Source organism: Trifolium pratense, linkage group LG6, assembly GCF_020283565.1.
Source record: "Trifolium pratense cultivar HEN17-A07 linkage group LG6, ARS_RC_1.1, whole genome shotgun sequence".
Taxonomy (NCBI): Eukaryota; Viridiplantae; Streptophyta; class Magnoliopsida; order Fabales; family Fabaceae; genus Trifolium; species Trifolium pratense.
In genome coordinates this window covers 40,779,413-40,795,100 of record NC_060064.1, presented here as the reverse complement: position 1 = coordinate 40,795,100, position 15,688 = coordinate 40,779,413, and the positions used below count along the sequence as shown (strand labels likewise).

Sequence of the window (15,688 nt, the reverse complement as noted above, 5' to 3'; positions counted from 1 at the left end):
GCATTTGATGATAAATTGATCTAGAATTTTAAATTTGGTGCTTAAATATGGATTTGTTGATATCACTTGATTCATAATGAAAAGAATCTCAAAACTCATGAATATTTCCTTCTTGAACTCTTATTATGAACCAATTATTGGATGATAAATTGGACTGAAATTTTGAGTTTGATGTTATGTTTCTTTTTTGATCTCTCATTAGTCAAGTACTCGCATAATATAATGTGTCCTTGCAATCATGTATCTTTGTTGGCACTCTTTTCTTGCTTTGGGTTGCTATCGAACTACCATCTCAAACTTATGATTCTCAACCAATCTTTCCATTTACTTGAATAAAATTTTTACCCCTCTCTAACAATATTTGAAACTCAGTTCATAATTATATTGCATAGTTTATCACCCAATAAAATGACTTTGAAAGACTTTGGGTAATGATATTGATTCCTCCTACGTTTACCCTATAATAGTAGACATCATTGGTGCCTTGGTTGTTTCCCAAAAAAATATAGCCTTAGAATAGTGCTCCTATGTCCCAACTCAGTGTATTTTTTGTGTTGCCATGTGATGGCCAAGTGGACTGCATACCATTGAAAACATTACAAGTTGCAACTGATGACAGTGCTTTGAGAATACATTACTAGAATTGCATACTCACTTTCCCACTTTTGATATCTTTTCTTATAATAATATCTCCACACCACATATCTCAAATTGTTCTCTATATCCTCAGATCACACAAACTATGTCTAAAACATCAAGCTTTATGCAAGCTATTGGAACTGGAAGCTGCTATAGCAATTCAGTTCATCACAATTTACTCGAGAGCAATGTATCCAGTGATGATGTCTCTCCAGGATCTGAATGTGGAGGTTGTTTAGCATAAGTTTTTTCAATTACTATCCTCTTTTCCTTATGTTTTTATTATAACTGTTCTTTTTAATTTCACATATATAATTTTACAATTTTGAATTAATAAATTGAATCACATAACCTTCACTGCAAATAATTTTATATCAATGTAGTTCATGGCCGTGCTTTCCAAAACATTGTAGCTGACGGTTGTGCCTTACAGAGATCTGATCCTGGCAGTGGTTCTTCACAAGGTTTTTCATCTGTCATCCTCTTTTATATATGGTTGTGTGAGTTACTTTGATGGATTATTATCATTGAGTTGTTTTAGGATTGGTTTGGTCTCATATTTGCAACACTCAAATTTTATATCACAATATAGTATTGATATAATAGATGAATTATATTTAATGGGATTGACTCTAAGTAACAATGCATATATTTTTTATCTTGATTTTCACCCTTTTATTGTTTTGTGTATGTCCTCCAACCTATACCAATATTATAGCTATGGATCCCCAATTTGATAAGCCACATCCAGATGTCCGTCCTTATGCAATGATGACTAGAACAGCCTACATGGAGTTTGATCCCATGACGGTAACCTATAATTGATGCGTTCCTCATCACACTATTTATATACTTCCATATTATTGACATTGTATTTGTAATGTAGACTCGAGGTAAACTACCAGAAATATATGCACGTTGTGTTGGTCAGTACATGGGTGATAGCGTCATTTTGCGAGATATTAATAAAAACGAGATTCAGGTTGCTGTCCACAAAAAAACTTCTTCCAAAATTTATTTTACGCACGGTTGGTCCCAATTAAGAGGTTTTTATAACATCCATTCAGGCGCTTGGATTACTCTATTGTTCGTTAGTCCTTTGGTATTTCACATCAAAATTCGACATGTTTTTGGCATGGAGATCACTTATCCTCATAAGACTCCTCCATATAGGATAATGTTAGATTGTGATTTTCAAGAACCAACTTCAACTCGACCAATCCCATTCTTTGTACTACCTAATGTTTTTACTCATACTCTTGAAAAGACTTTGACTGCATCCGATGTTGAAACCGGAGTTTTGGTATGTATACTACCTTACACTATAAGAACTTTCACATTTTATCATGGGATCCTTTGTATTTGCTAATCATCATTCCATTTTGGGTTAATTGTCCGACAGACGCTCTTTTGGAAAGGCTTTTGCCAAGACGCATTACCGAATGAAGATGCTCAGCTCACATTAATTGATTGGATTGGTAATTCATGGAATCATTGTGATTTTAAATTCCATCCAACACCACAAATAACCTGCAAAATATCTGGCCAATGGCGTGATATTTGCAAAGTCTATCGATTGGCCAAGGATGTGGTTGTCAAGTTTGGCGTCACAAATGCCTCCAATAATAAAGTGATTTATTTCAAACTATCTCCTTATCTTGGTGTACGAACAACTATCCATGTTCCTACAACATCCAATAGTTACAAGAGGATCTATCAAAGTCAGCACTATTATATGCTCTAGAGTTTCTACTATTTAGCTATATTCTTAGTGTTCTTGAATTTTATTCTTCTTTATTTTACTTTGGATGTTTGAACGTATGTATTAATGTATTTATTATATATTAAACTGTTTGTTTGTTCATCAAGTTGTATTAAGCGATGATTCAAGGTTGATATGGTAATTTGGGCATAGCAATAAGTATTTAATAGTCTAACCACTCAAGAGTCATTTATTCCCTAACCAACTCCTTTACAATTCCAATGCTTCCTCTTCCTCTCACGCCAATTTCTTGGTTCTTTCCACCTAGCATAGCATTTTTTACATATACCCTTTCACAACAATCCTTAACTCCTCTCACATTAATTTCTCATCATCAAAAATCGCACAAACAGTATGCAAGGTGATGGGGAGTTTGAATCTTGCGATGATGGTGCAGTTGGTGGTAACATGACTTCAAATTTTGTTACCCATGGTTGTTCTTCACAAGGTATGCAACTATTAGTTTTTGCACTTTATTTGTTGTTCTTTCTTTGTGTTGATTATTTTTGATGAATTGCTCGGGCTCTGTAATCTAAACTATATAGTCCAACATGCAAATTAAGAGTCTATAACTCAGACCATCTAATTTTTATTTTTATTTTTTTTGTTTAATTTGATTTGGTATAGGTGCTTTTAATGATGATGTAAAAATTGAGAAAAAGCGAGTACGAAAGTCGGTCCCAAAGACTGATTTGTTTACGATTCCTCAAATCAACTACATGCCTGATTTTATGCATCCTTATATTGAACATATTGTTGACGTAAAACGCGACGGTAATTGTGGGTATCGTGTCATTGCGCTAGATGACAAGAACGATGAAGATGAATATGAGCTTATCAAAGAGAATATGGTTAATGAGTTGAACCTCTATAAGAGCAGTTATTTGGAATTGTATGGTGGTGAAGATCGTTTGGCTTATATCACAAATGCACTCTTGCCATCAAAGAGAAAATCCAGGAGATATAGTGTTGCGTTAATCGAAAAATGGTTGACATTTCCGGATATGGGTCATATTGTAGCAACTATTTTAGGTAAAGTTGTCGTGAAATTGACGAAACAGGGAGCATCCGAGACATTCTTTCCATTGCGTGGCATACCACCGTCTAATCCTTCTTCGTTAATTGTTTGCATTGGGGCAATTCCCGGTCATTATGTCTATGTCAAGTTGAAAGATGATTGTCCCATACCTCCAACATGTATTCAGTGGAAGAGGTATTGTTCTCCGGATGCTATTGGTTGGGAGTCTTTTTTTGTTGCTCGACAAGCCAAGTTTGATAAACTTATGAAGGAAACAATAGTTGATAGTAAGAAGAAGATTCGAGTTGGTTCCAACTCCGATGTTCCAATTGAACTTTGATTCCAATTAAACTTTGATTTGAATGGCATTTAAATTAGGCAATTCCCATATGTTTTTGAATAATTTCCTTTACCGATAATATCCATGATTGGTGTGTGTAATGATGCTCTCTCTGATAATTTCGGTGTGCTTATGATTAATTTCACTACGAGGTTGCATCCATGATTGATATACGAATGATATTCCGCCAAACTCGTGCAACGCACGGGTAGCCATCTAGTTTCTTCTATTCTATTCTATTCTATGACGATGACGATGACTGAGCACTAGGGTTTCGCATCCCTCCACGGAGCACTATAAGAGGGTTTCGCTTTTTTTATCTGTCGGGCCTACTCTGTTTATTCCCAAGCCCAGCTCATGTTTAATTGGTTTTAACCCCCACCCCACCCCAATATGGATGAAACCAAACTGTAAAATTTTAAAATAGTTAAACTTATTACATAATTTTTTTTTGTTTATACTAGTAAACCATTAACCTTGTGTCTTAATTCAAGGGCTACATATCTAACGATTCTAACCTAAAATTGTGTCCATGAATCTCAATTGCACTTAGCAAACATATTAAAGTACTATTGTTATAATCATCAAAACAGTAAGCGTGTGTTTGGTTCTGCGGCGGAGAGAATTGATTTTGGCAGAATTGATTCTGTAAAATTGATTCTGGCAAAAATTGATTTTAAGCTGAAGTGGTTTATGTTTGGATATATTCATGAAAAAGTGAGTTGAACAAAAAATTTGAGTGTAAAAATCAATTCTAGAATCAGAAGCTACGATTTCTAGCTTCAAGTAGAATCAATTCTGGAGGCAGAATCAATTCTACTTTTGAGAAACCAAACAAGTCAGAATCAATTCTACACGTCCAGAATCAATTCTGGATGCTCCAGAATTGAAACCAAACATACACTAAGTAGTTGTCACAAATTTGTAGCCGCACAAAATTACTTTATTTGTTTATCTTACTTTTAAGTCAACTCCTATGTATCATTAAAAATTTTAAATTTTTTTCCACGGTCATATTTAAAATATTATATAAAATTTTCTTGCAAAAGATTAAATTTTTACGACGAGAGATGAATTAAATATGATTTTTTTTTATAGTTTTGACGCTTAAAAATTCATATTTAATTCATGTTTTGATAAAAAAAAAAATCTAAATTTTTGTAGCATGAATTCTTATAATATTATTAACAATTTTTTTGACGCATAATAATATTATTAACGTGAACACAAAAACTCGTTAAAAATGTGAGATTATACATAAATTGACTTAAAAGCTGAAACTAAAAACGAAATTTGGGATACACCCCAACCTAACCTCTTCATCACAGCCACCGACGCATCCTTATTAATAGATAATGAAAATAATTTGTTAAATCTCATCTTAAGAGACCCTTCCTCCAACCAATTGTTCTTTCAAAATAAAGTATGTTCTTTATTTCCCACCACTCCTAATATTACCATTCACCAATCTACCCATAGATAACTCATTCCTCACTCTTACACTAGTCATCTTTCCACCAAACAGATATCTTAACTCGGTCATAAAACCATCCTCCACCGGCCTATACTTAGCTACCAACACCTTATACCACAATCCTTCTTTTTCCTCTAACATCTTCCACCACAAATTTTCCTAAAAGCAAAATGTTAAACTCTCCAACCCTCTGTTCTGAACCACCACTTTTCTTGTCTAAATAAACACATTTTATTCCAATTAACCCAATTAATCTTCCTTGTCTCCTCACTCCCACCCTACCAATAAATAAATAAGGATTCAATGAAAAAATAATACTTGCGAGAGTTTTGAAGAAGAAAAGAAATAAACATAAAGCGACATAGCAAGACATATTTAAGAAGAACCAATCGACCATTTAGGAGTTCTATAGAAGTAGTATAGGGTCATACTAAGATGAGTTAGGATCCTCTCTCTAAAGGTTACATGTTAAAGATTATACAAATATTAAAAATAAAATAAAAAAACTTAAATGGTCTTTTGGTTCCTGTAAGTTGCATGTTTTTGTTTTTAGTCGCTGTATCTTTTTTTTTAGCAATTCATCCATGTATGTTAAATTTTTTTGGTTTTAGTCCCTAAACCTAAAATCGGTAGGAAAATCCACAGGAAAACCTTTTGGTTTTTAGCAATATTTTACTTTAAAAAAATAAAATAAAATACACATCTTTAATACAAACTTTCTGTTTTTGATACATTAATATTCTCTTGTAGTCCTCTATATAAAAAAAATTTATTTTTTAGATTTATGGAATGATTAATGCACATTATTGACAAATTTAATGCAAAAATAATTTTTTTATATTGGTCAATGAATTCTTATATTTTGGGACGGAGAAAGTAAAAACTAATTTTTTTCTTATATTAAAGACTAGAGAAAGTATATGTGCCCCTAAGTCTACATGTTAATTTTTTTCTTTCAATTTTTTTTATTTGGGTAAAAAGGGTAAATTTTGCATCGAAAACAATATTATTCATATTTTAAATATGCAGTTTCAAGTATCTTTAACCGGTGTTCAGAGACACTATTGAACATTTTCCTTGCTTCAAAAAAAATATATTTTCCTTTTTCTTTTCCTTAGTACAGTACTCCCTTCATACCACAATACTATGTTATTTTGACAATTTTATGCGTATTAAGAAATGTAATTAATATTGTATGAGAAAAAATAATTAAGAATTGATTTTCAAAATTATTCTTAATTTATGATTAGACAAAAATAAATTGAATAATTAAAAGAAAAGAGAATAATAAATAGTTAAAAATATAATAGAAAAAAAATAATATTACATACTTTATTGATAATGTAAAGTGACGTATAATTTAATATCGAGGAATAATACCCTAATTTTTTATATTATTGAATGAAGACATGAAACGAAAAAAGAGGTTCGAGTTTTTGTGTAACGTTGTGTCTTCACTTTTCCAATACTCGATGCCTACCATTTGAACTCACGCGCTTTCAAGGGGGAAGTGAGATGAGACCCACTCACTCTACAATAGGGGTGATTATGTAATTCTCTTTTCTTATTCATGGAAACAGCAAAATCACACTGGCCTTAGTTAGATTCGAACGGAATGGTACTACAAACCTTGCAAAAGTAAATTAATCATGCAAAACTTTTTGCTTTCTTTCTGCTTATTACAGTATTATTACATGCCAAAGTTACTTTGTTTAGTTTGCATCAACAAAAAAGTTTGATAATGCCTGCATGATGGGATTGGGAGATGCCATTGTTCCATCTTTTCCGGTTAAACTATTCACTTGTTTTTTTTATAAAACTTGGTGAATAATTGAATAGTAGAAATACATAAGGTACAAAATGTGCATCTATCTATATTATAAAATGCTAGTTTTAAAAACAAATATAAAAAATTTGACTTAAAAAGTTCGTGTATTCAATATTTTTAAAGTTTAACAATTATTCATTTCAATGTGAAATATTGTGCATGCTTAACTAATATTCTTAGGGAACTTGTTAATAAACTCGACCTAATGCTCAAGGTATAAGAACCAAACTAATGATCGATTGTTTATGTATCAAGTGAGTTATAAGTAGGGCTGGTTCTGATTTTTTAGAGCACTGCTTGAATATTAAAAATGGATTTCTAAATTATCTTTTACTTAAATTTAAAAAGAATTATCCTCACACGAGTCTCTTAAATTATGAATATCTTAGGAAAAAGAAAAGTGCTAGCAACACACTCTTTAACAAACACACTCTAACACATTCTCTTTTATTGGTTAAAATTTATATGAGTCCCATAAAAGTTATATGGTCCACTTTTTTTTTTATGGGACCCATGTGAATTTCAACCAATAAAAAAGAGTGTGTTGGAGTGTGTTTGTTAAAGAGTGTATTGCTAGCATTATTCTAGGAAAAAATCTATACTCTATTAAATTGTTAAATTGGTCATTATATTTAATTCTTTATTATAAATTAAATCTTTATATCAATATATCTTCTCAATAAAATTGATAATTATAAGCAACTAATACATCAAAGTTATGTAAAAAAAGATTGAATAAATGGAAAAAAAAATGGGTCAAGTCAGACCCATTAGCCCACATGGCTCATACGTATTGGGCCGAACTCATAAATGTGTAGCCCACCAATAACTGGGTCGGGCCAAATTAACCCATATATATTGTCTGGCCCACTGGGCTGGGCCTGGGCAGCCCATTTGACAGCTCTAGCTCACATATGCCATAGAGATAAAGAGAGAGTGTTCATATAACTACTTGCGGTTAGACCATCTCCAATGGTGTAATACCTATTAGGTACTACCATTGGAGCACAACACATTTTAGTACTTAATAGGTATCAATTCTAATATAAGAACTCTCTCTCTTCTTTTTATGGGACCCACTTTATTTAATATATTCAAAAAATAAAAAAAAATCATAACTTTTAAATTGGCATAAAAATTTAATGTCAACCATATATAGACGTTGGTAGTCATTGTTTGTTTCTTTTTACCGTTGGAAAAAAAATAAATACTCTTATCATATAAATCAAAACCAAATTGAAGGATTCTACTCCTTTCAAAATTATCATTTTATTAATTATTTTAAATTATTTTTTAATTATGTAATTCTTAAAATTTGGCAATATTATTTTAAATTAAATTTCGAATTTTAATTATTTTTTCGAATTATAAAAAAAATAGACCATACTAATTTTGTAATTTTATCATTAATTCAATCAATTTATATTATAAAATAGATTATTAAATATATTGTAATGATGCGAAGTTATTGATGGGACCAATTTTAAAACTTTTTAAGAAATGCTCCATTGGAGGGGTTGAGTACCTATTAGGTACTATTATTAAAAAAATAATAAATTGATGATGTGTCCATGTGAGACCATTTAAGTACTAAAAAATGGAGTGCTCCATTGTGGATGCTCTTAGTTTTAAAATAAGTGTTGATCATTCATTAAAAAAAAAAAGTGTTGATTTCAGGCCGGCCCAAGGGTCAAATAATTCAAGTAACAGTTTTAGGTCCCAAAATTTTGAGCATAATTAAAAAAAAGTTTCAAAATAATTCAACTAAATGACTCTGTACAGTTTTAAATAAATGCAATTTTAACCATATACAATCCAAATCATGTAAATCTATTAAAACGAGATACATGTAAAATTTTTTTTCTACCCTTCCTTATACCATAATTGGCCACATAGCCCAATCATTTTTCTAACCTACCCATTTAATTTATTATAATTAATCATCTAAATTAACATATTTATATAATCTAAAATAAACACTTATTATATTTAAATAGGATTTTTTTGCCCCTATAAGCAGTAGCGGAGCTAGGGGTGGCCAGGCTGGGCCTTGGCCCACCCCAAAAAATAGGAAATGACTATAATACTCATAGTGTATTAATAAAATTACAAGTATATTATATGTATATTTGATTGCGCGCAATTATGTTAATTCAAACAGATAGCCCAGTTGGTTGCAAGGTGCTTGTAGTTGTTGTGTTTAGGGTTGTGGGTTCAACACCTACTACTTCAACCTTTTGCATATTTTTTTTTTGTTTTATTTTTCTTAAAAGAAAGAATCTCAACATTCCATTTACATCTTTTGTTATTTTTTATAATTGCAAATAAATATCTTTAAAAAACATTGTTTTTCATATCTATATACTTTTAAATTACTACATTATAATTTATTTTAAAAAAAATCAAATTCATCTTCTATAGTTTTTAAATTAATAGTTAGTTATTGTAATTTTTTAAATGATATAAATTTATATCTAAGAATACTCATTTACCTGATAATTTAAAAATCTAACGGAAAGATAAATTCAAAAGCTTCTTTTTGTGTGAATAAAACAACTTTTTTATCAACAAAAAAATTCACAATTTCCATTTTTTTTATAAAAAAATCTCAACTATTTTTTTTTTGGGTGCATAATTACAACTATTTTCAATTAAGAACAATCATTCTTCTTTTAATATACATGTAATATAATAAAACATTTAATTTTTTATTATCAACTTTTTGCAAGTATTATAACTTAAATTTTTTGCATGCAATATAATTTTTAGTGGCCCATCTGATTATTTTTTCCTGGCTCCGCCACTGCCTATAAGAATCTTAAATTTCTTTTTTAGGCCTTATAAATAATTTTAACAAGTTTCGGTCCTCCAAATATTTTCGGTCGTATATGTATCATTTGAAATTTTGTGTTTTTTCCGCAGTCATGTTTATTACATTATAATAAAAGTCTCTCTTGCAAAAGGTTAATTTTCAAATATATGTAGTCGCAACTTTTGGTTTCTACTTTTAAAACAACTCATATGTATTATTCGAAATTTTGAATTTTTTCGACAGACATGTTTAGTACATTATAAAAATCTCTCACGCAAAAGGTTAATTTTTAAATATTTTTAGTCGCAACTTTTGGTCTCTACTTTTAAAACAACTCATATGTATTATTCGAAATTTTGAATTTTTTTTGCAATCATATTTATTACATTATAGAAATCTCTCAAAGGTTAATTTTTTTTAAGGGCTAGCTTTGGGAAGAGTCTATTCTATAGAGAAGCCCTTAGGTATACAAAATTAACACAGGACATATATTTATCATTGATAATTAAAAAAAAACACATTATTTAATACTCTATCCGTTCTTTTTTATTGGTCGTTTGGAAATCGTGTGCACTATTCATATAATTTATTTTGATCGTAATTTTTTACTAATATATAAAAATAAATATTAGCATATAAGATGTTGTTCGATTTGTCTCGACGAGTATTTTCAAAATATAAAATTTTCATAATTTTTTATAAAAGGACATAAAACAAATCAATAAACAAATTTTTTTTTTATGTATATATGAAAGAGAGAAAAAAAAAAAAAACAGGACACACTTTTATTTTTGATACATACTCCTACGTCCCATTTTAAATGACATTTTTTTGACATTGATTTGTCACAAAATAAATAATCTATACAACTTTCAAAGCCATTTTTTCCAATTTTACCCTTTATGTGAGCCCCTATTTATGTGTGGCATACTCAACCAATTTAATCATTACTACTAGTAATGAAAAATGTAAGGACAATTTAGTAATTGTACAACTCTCTATCTTTTATTTATGCACTTTTATTAAAGTGTGTGAAATAGTCAAACATGTCATTTAAACGAACTTAGTGGCAAGTAACTTCTATATTGAACTTTTGGCTTTCACCTTTTCGATCGGTATAAATTTGAAAACAATGAAAATGGCTTCGTCAAAAGATGTCGTGTGTTTGAAGTCTCTATAATATTACTGTGTATAACTACTTTTACGTTTTACTATTATAATTAATAAATGTAATAAACTATAGACAATAATCTTATTCCGGTGAATACTTTTACAACGAGACTAATTTCGTAATATATAATATTCACCCTACCATAAAAAAATTGCAGCAACGCGGTGACTGGTGGGTAGGCACGGGTGTTATACTGGTTCCCATATGAATGTGTTTAATTAATGGATTGTGAGTACTAGTTTGTAGTTAAGTATATGTTTCAGTGGCGGATCCAGGACTCTAGGTCAGGGGGTGCAAATTTTTTCCTTCAATTAAATATTATTGCTATAATATATATTCTATTAAATTAATAATTACATATATTGAAATATTACATATATGTATTTAATATGCAAACAAATTATCTATATACTACTGTAGCTCGATGGCAAAGTTCAAATTTGGGGACTTGCAAGAACTGTGCTCGATTCCTGCATGGCTCCATTTTTGGAAAAGACAGAAAGCAATAATTATAGCAGTATTTCCAACAAGTTGGAGTAATAAATGAATATTAAATACTCCGCGTCCCCATGATACACTACCACGCGTTCCCATAATGCACCATCAGATAAGAAGAAACTGGGGTGTTTGGTGCAAAATTAAAAATTCAGAGGGTGCAAAATTAAAATAAATAAGATACTATGTGGAATTTTTAAAAGTTCAGGGTGTGCAGGTGCACACCCTCATGTAACACTGGATCCGCCCCTGTGTTTGGTTTCAATTCCACTAGAATTGATTTTTTTTTTTGTGATAAAAAAATCGAAAAAAGAGGTGCAACACAACCACTAAAATCAAGGTTGTCAGAACCGGACCGGTCATTGAACCGGCGAGCTCACCGGTTCAAGGTTCAATTGGTCGGATCGGGTTCAATCGGGGTCGAACCGTTTTTAATTAAATATATATTTTAATTAATATATAAATAAATATATATGAATAATTGCTCAATATTTCATAATTTCACATATTAAAAAGATAAAATATCAAAAGTCAAAATAAAATAAAATTTATAATTCAAACCAAATGAAAAATAGATGAAAAACAAAACCCTTTCCTATTCCTACGACGTCGTTGTTTTGTTACAGATTTTTTTTTTTTTTTAAATTTAAAACGACGTCGTTTGCGCATTTTTTTTTATATAAAAAAAAAACTGCAAAACCGCTTGAACCGCCCGGCCGGTTCGCCGGTTCGCCAGTCCGACCCGGTCTGACCCCGGTTCATGCGTTTTTTTGCCGGTCGGTTTTCTATCCGTTTTTTGCTCAAAACCGACCGTTTTCATGACCGGTTCACGGTCCGACCGGCCGGTCCGGTCCGATCGGGTTTTGATAACCTTGACTAAAATTGATTCTATCATGTTTGGACTTGATAAATGGACACGTGAGTTGGGTAGACCGGGACCTAATCTCATGAAAATGTCTAAAACAGCAGTAACCAACCAAGGTAAACGAATATGATCGGTGTGCAGTGTAAAAAACGAAAAACTGTATAGACACGTGAACCGAGGGAGGGGCGTGTGACAGGGAGGGAGAATGAAAAAGAATGAAGGGGCCACTGTTCGTTTCTTCTTTAACGTGGTTTCATTTCAATACGAGTAGAGTAGAAAAGAAAAGAGAGTATAGTACCCAAGTCCCAAAGTCACAGAATTACTGCTACTAGCGTCTCTTTCTCCAACTACTACTAGCTTGTGTATGCTAAAGATTAGGATTACGAGTACAAGTAGTATCTTAAGCGTGATTAGTTACAAATAGATTGTCCACAACTATCTCAAAGGAAGTTCACATTAGATTTTGTTAGTATTTTCATGCTTATAGTTATTCTCTCCGGTCTGTATAGGAGTATAAAAGAGAATTTACTTTTTAGATTTATTGTAAAATTAACGTATCTAGACTACAATGTTGTCTAGAAACATCAACTTTATAATAAATATAAAAATTAAATTTTTTCTTATATATAATATCGGAGGGAGTAGAAAAAAAATCTCAATCCGTCATGCCAGCCAACTGCCAAGAGAAAGAATCAAGTTACGTGCATAGTGAATTCATACAAAACAGTACTGGCTAATTATTAGCTAATTACGGTATGAAAAAGTGAGAAAAACAACGTCCTTAATTATAAAAACATTACTCTGTAATGTTATTTATATTACAAATTCAATTTGCACTTTAACTAGTGGACCTTATAAAAATGTGGCCACTATTTAATACCATATTTTAATTTACCAATAGAGCGGCCGTTACATTATCAACCAATTAATCAAGTTTACATTTATACTTACACTAGATATGTATCAAGTTTACAAGAGCTGATAAGGCTACAATTGTTACTTTAACTTGCGAATTGTGTTTAATTCAAAATTGTTTCATGGGAGATGAGAGGAGGGTGAAGAGGACAAAAAAAGTTTGATAATTTCTAAGGTTCGCATACTAGGATGAGAACTCAGTTCGTAGTTTGCATTCTAGAATACAGACTCTTTTTCTCTCAATTTTTGTTAATTAAACATTCACAGCCTAAGTAAGTAGCAAGGGGTAAATTGGGAATGCTAGGAAGTGCACAAGTGTAACAGGGGGTGCGAGAAGAAATTATCTTTTTATGAAAAGTAGTCATGTTCTTTAAAAAAATTGTCTATCAAACTGGGGCCTGTCCATTTACAAGAACGGGCCGAGTGAGGCAAACCTTTGTTGGGCCGTTCAAACTGGGGCCTATCCATATATAATATATTTAATAATATTTATTATGCTCAAATTTAATTATAAGGAGACATGTCACATACTCCCTCCGTCCCGAAATATAAGCAAAAAAAAAAAAAAGTTTTCATACTTATTAAGAAACTCTAAATTTTACCAAAACAAACAATTGAGTTTCCTATATTACCCTTGTTATAATTACTTCTTGTTAATGGAAAAAAATTAGCTTTTTGAATTTTTGAATGATGAAAGTTAAAAAGTCATTGAAATAAGCTAACTACCCAAAAGTTTGTTGGGAAACTAAACAATAGTGAATTATGACTAAGGGTAATTTTGTAACTTTAGGATTAAAAAAGTTGTCTTTTGCTTATATTTTGGGACATTAAAAAGATGTTTTTTTTGCTTATATTACGGGACGGAGGGAGTAAGTCATAACTCAATTGACAAAAATGCCGAAATTATTAATTTCAAGGAATTACCACTTCATCTAAAATAAAAAAGGGTCATGCTAAACAGTGCCCCCGGTGCACTTGTTAAGTATACCTAAAAAGGAAATGAAAAATAAAATTTATATTGAAAAGACAACTTTTTGTACTTTTGAGGCATTGAATGCACGTATTTCGAGACAGAATTTCTATTTTAACATGCTTAACCAGTGCCCCGGGCAGTGTTTTAAAAACCGGACCGGTCATCGAACCGGCGAGGGTACTGGGTCACTGGTTCATTGGTCGAACAACTGGGTCACTGGTCGAATCGCATGACAAACCAGATTAAACCGGCAGAATGAACCGGTCTCTATAATAAAACTATATAGTTATTAAACCGGTCGAATCAGATAACTCGATATTTTAAAAAAAATCATAAAAAATTTGAAAATTTCATACACTCATAATGTCACAAATCTTAAATTCAAATCCTAAACATTGTCATCTCACACATTATAATAGTACGAAATACAAATCCAAATGAATTTTAAACATCAAATACAAATAAGTTTTAAACAAAGTGTAATTGTAATATAAAACATAAACGAAATAATAAAGTGCCTAAAAAATTAATTCCAAGGAGGCATAGTTGTTTCAATAAATCTAAAATAAATAACATGACATCATAATTTCTTATAAAAAATCATCATAAGTTCACACCTAAAAAAATAACATGACATCATAGTTGTTTTGAACCGTCGGGTCACTGATCGAACCGCATGACTAAATCAGATAACTCGGTTGAATAAATTGGTGTCTATAACAAAATTGTATAGTTAATAAAAAAATTATCAAGTAGTTCAATGGTTAAAATTTCACTATAAATTTTTCTCACACTTTTTTTGTTTTTTTTTGTTGCATGGAACATAATTAATTAAATTTAGAGTAATGGCAATGCCAATTTTATTCCATACAAATAACCTCACTTTTTAGTAAAAAAAGCCCACTTTAACAAGTAATAAATTAGCCCACTAACCCAATTTTCCAACAAATAGTGCATAAGAGAATGTAGCATGCATAACCCTAAATCAGATATGTAGCATTCTTCCAATTATTTTTTTTTTTTTTGCTTTTCCAAGTTCATTCTCTCTGTTTTGCTGGCTTAATCAAAAAAACAAAGTATCAAGTGGTGTGTTATATGGTAAACCTTTATTTTTTTCCTTGCATCTTCTCTGCTTCTCGACTGAATCTCATTTTCTTCTCGTTCGTTTCTAATCTGTCTGTTTCTTTCATTTTTTAAATAAAAAAAACAAAAAAATTGACGTGAAAAAAAGTTCTAATTTTTTTCAAAGCAACATCACAACTATTTCAATGGTAAATCATATGAATATTTCTAATCAAAGATACAACACAACCATAATTCCAGAAAAAAAGTTGGATTTACATTCATAGAGTTTCAGAAAAATCAAAACAGAAAAGGGAAAGAAAAAAAAAAACGA

At 30.8% G+C, this 15,688-nt stretch overlaps 1 protein-coding gene across 2 annotated transcripts in view; it reads right to left on the bottom strand.

Annotated features, from left to right (window-relative positions):
• The window catches only part of LOC123888913, a 38,124-nt gene extending 33,973 nt beyond the window's left edge, over positions 1–4,151 (bottom strand). The window contains exon 1 of one of the 2 annotated variants that reach the window (XM_045938077.1): positions 3,981–4,151. The gene's annotated coding sequence lies outside the window, so the exon portion shown is untranslated. The remainder of the gene's footprint in view (positions 1–3,980) is intronic. The other variant, XM_045938078.1, reaches the window with a different exon arrangement.
• Positions 4,152–15,688: the final 11,537 nt, after the last annotated feature.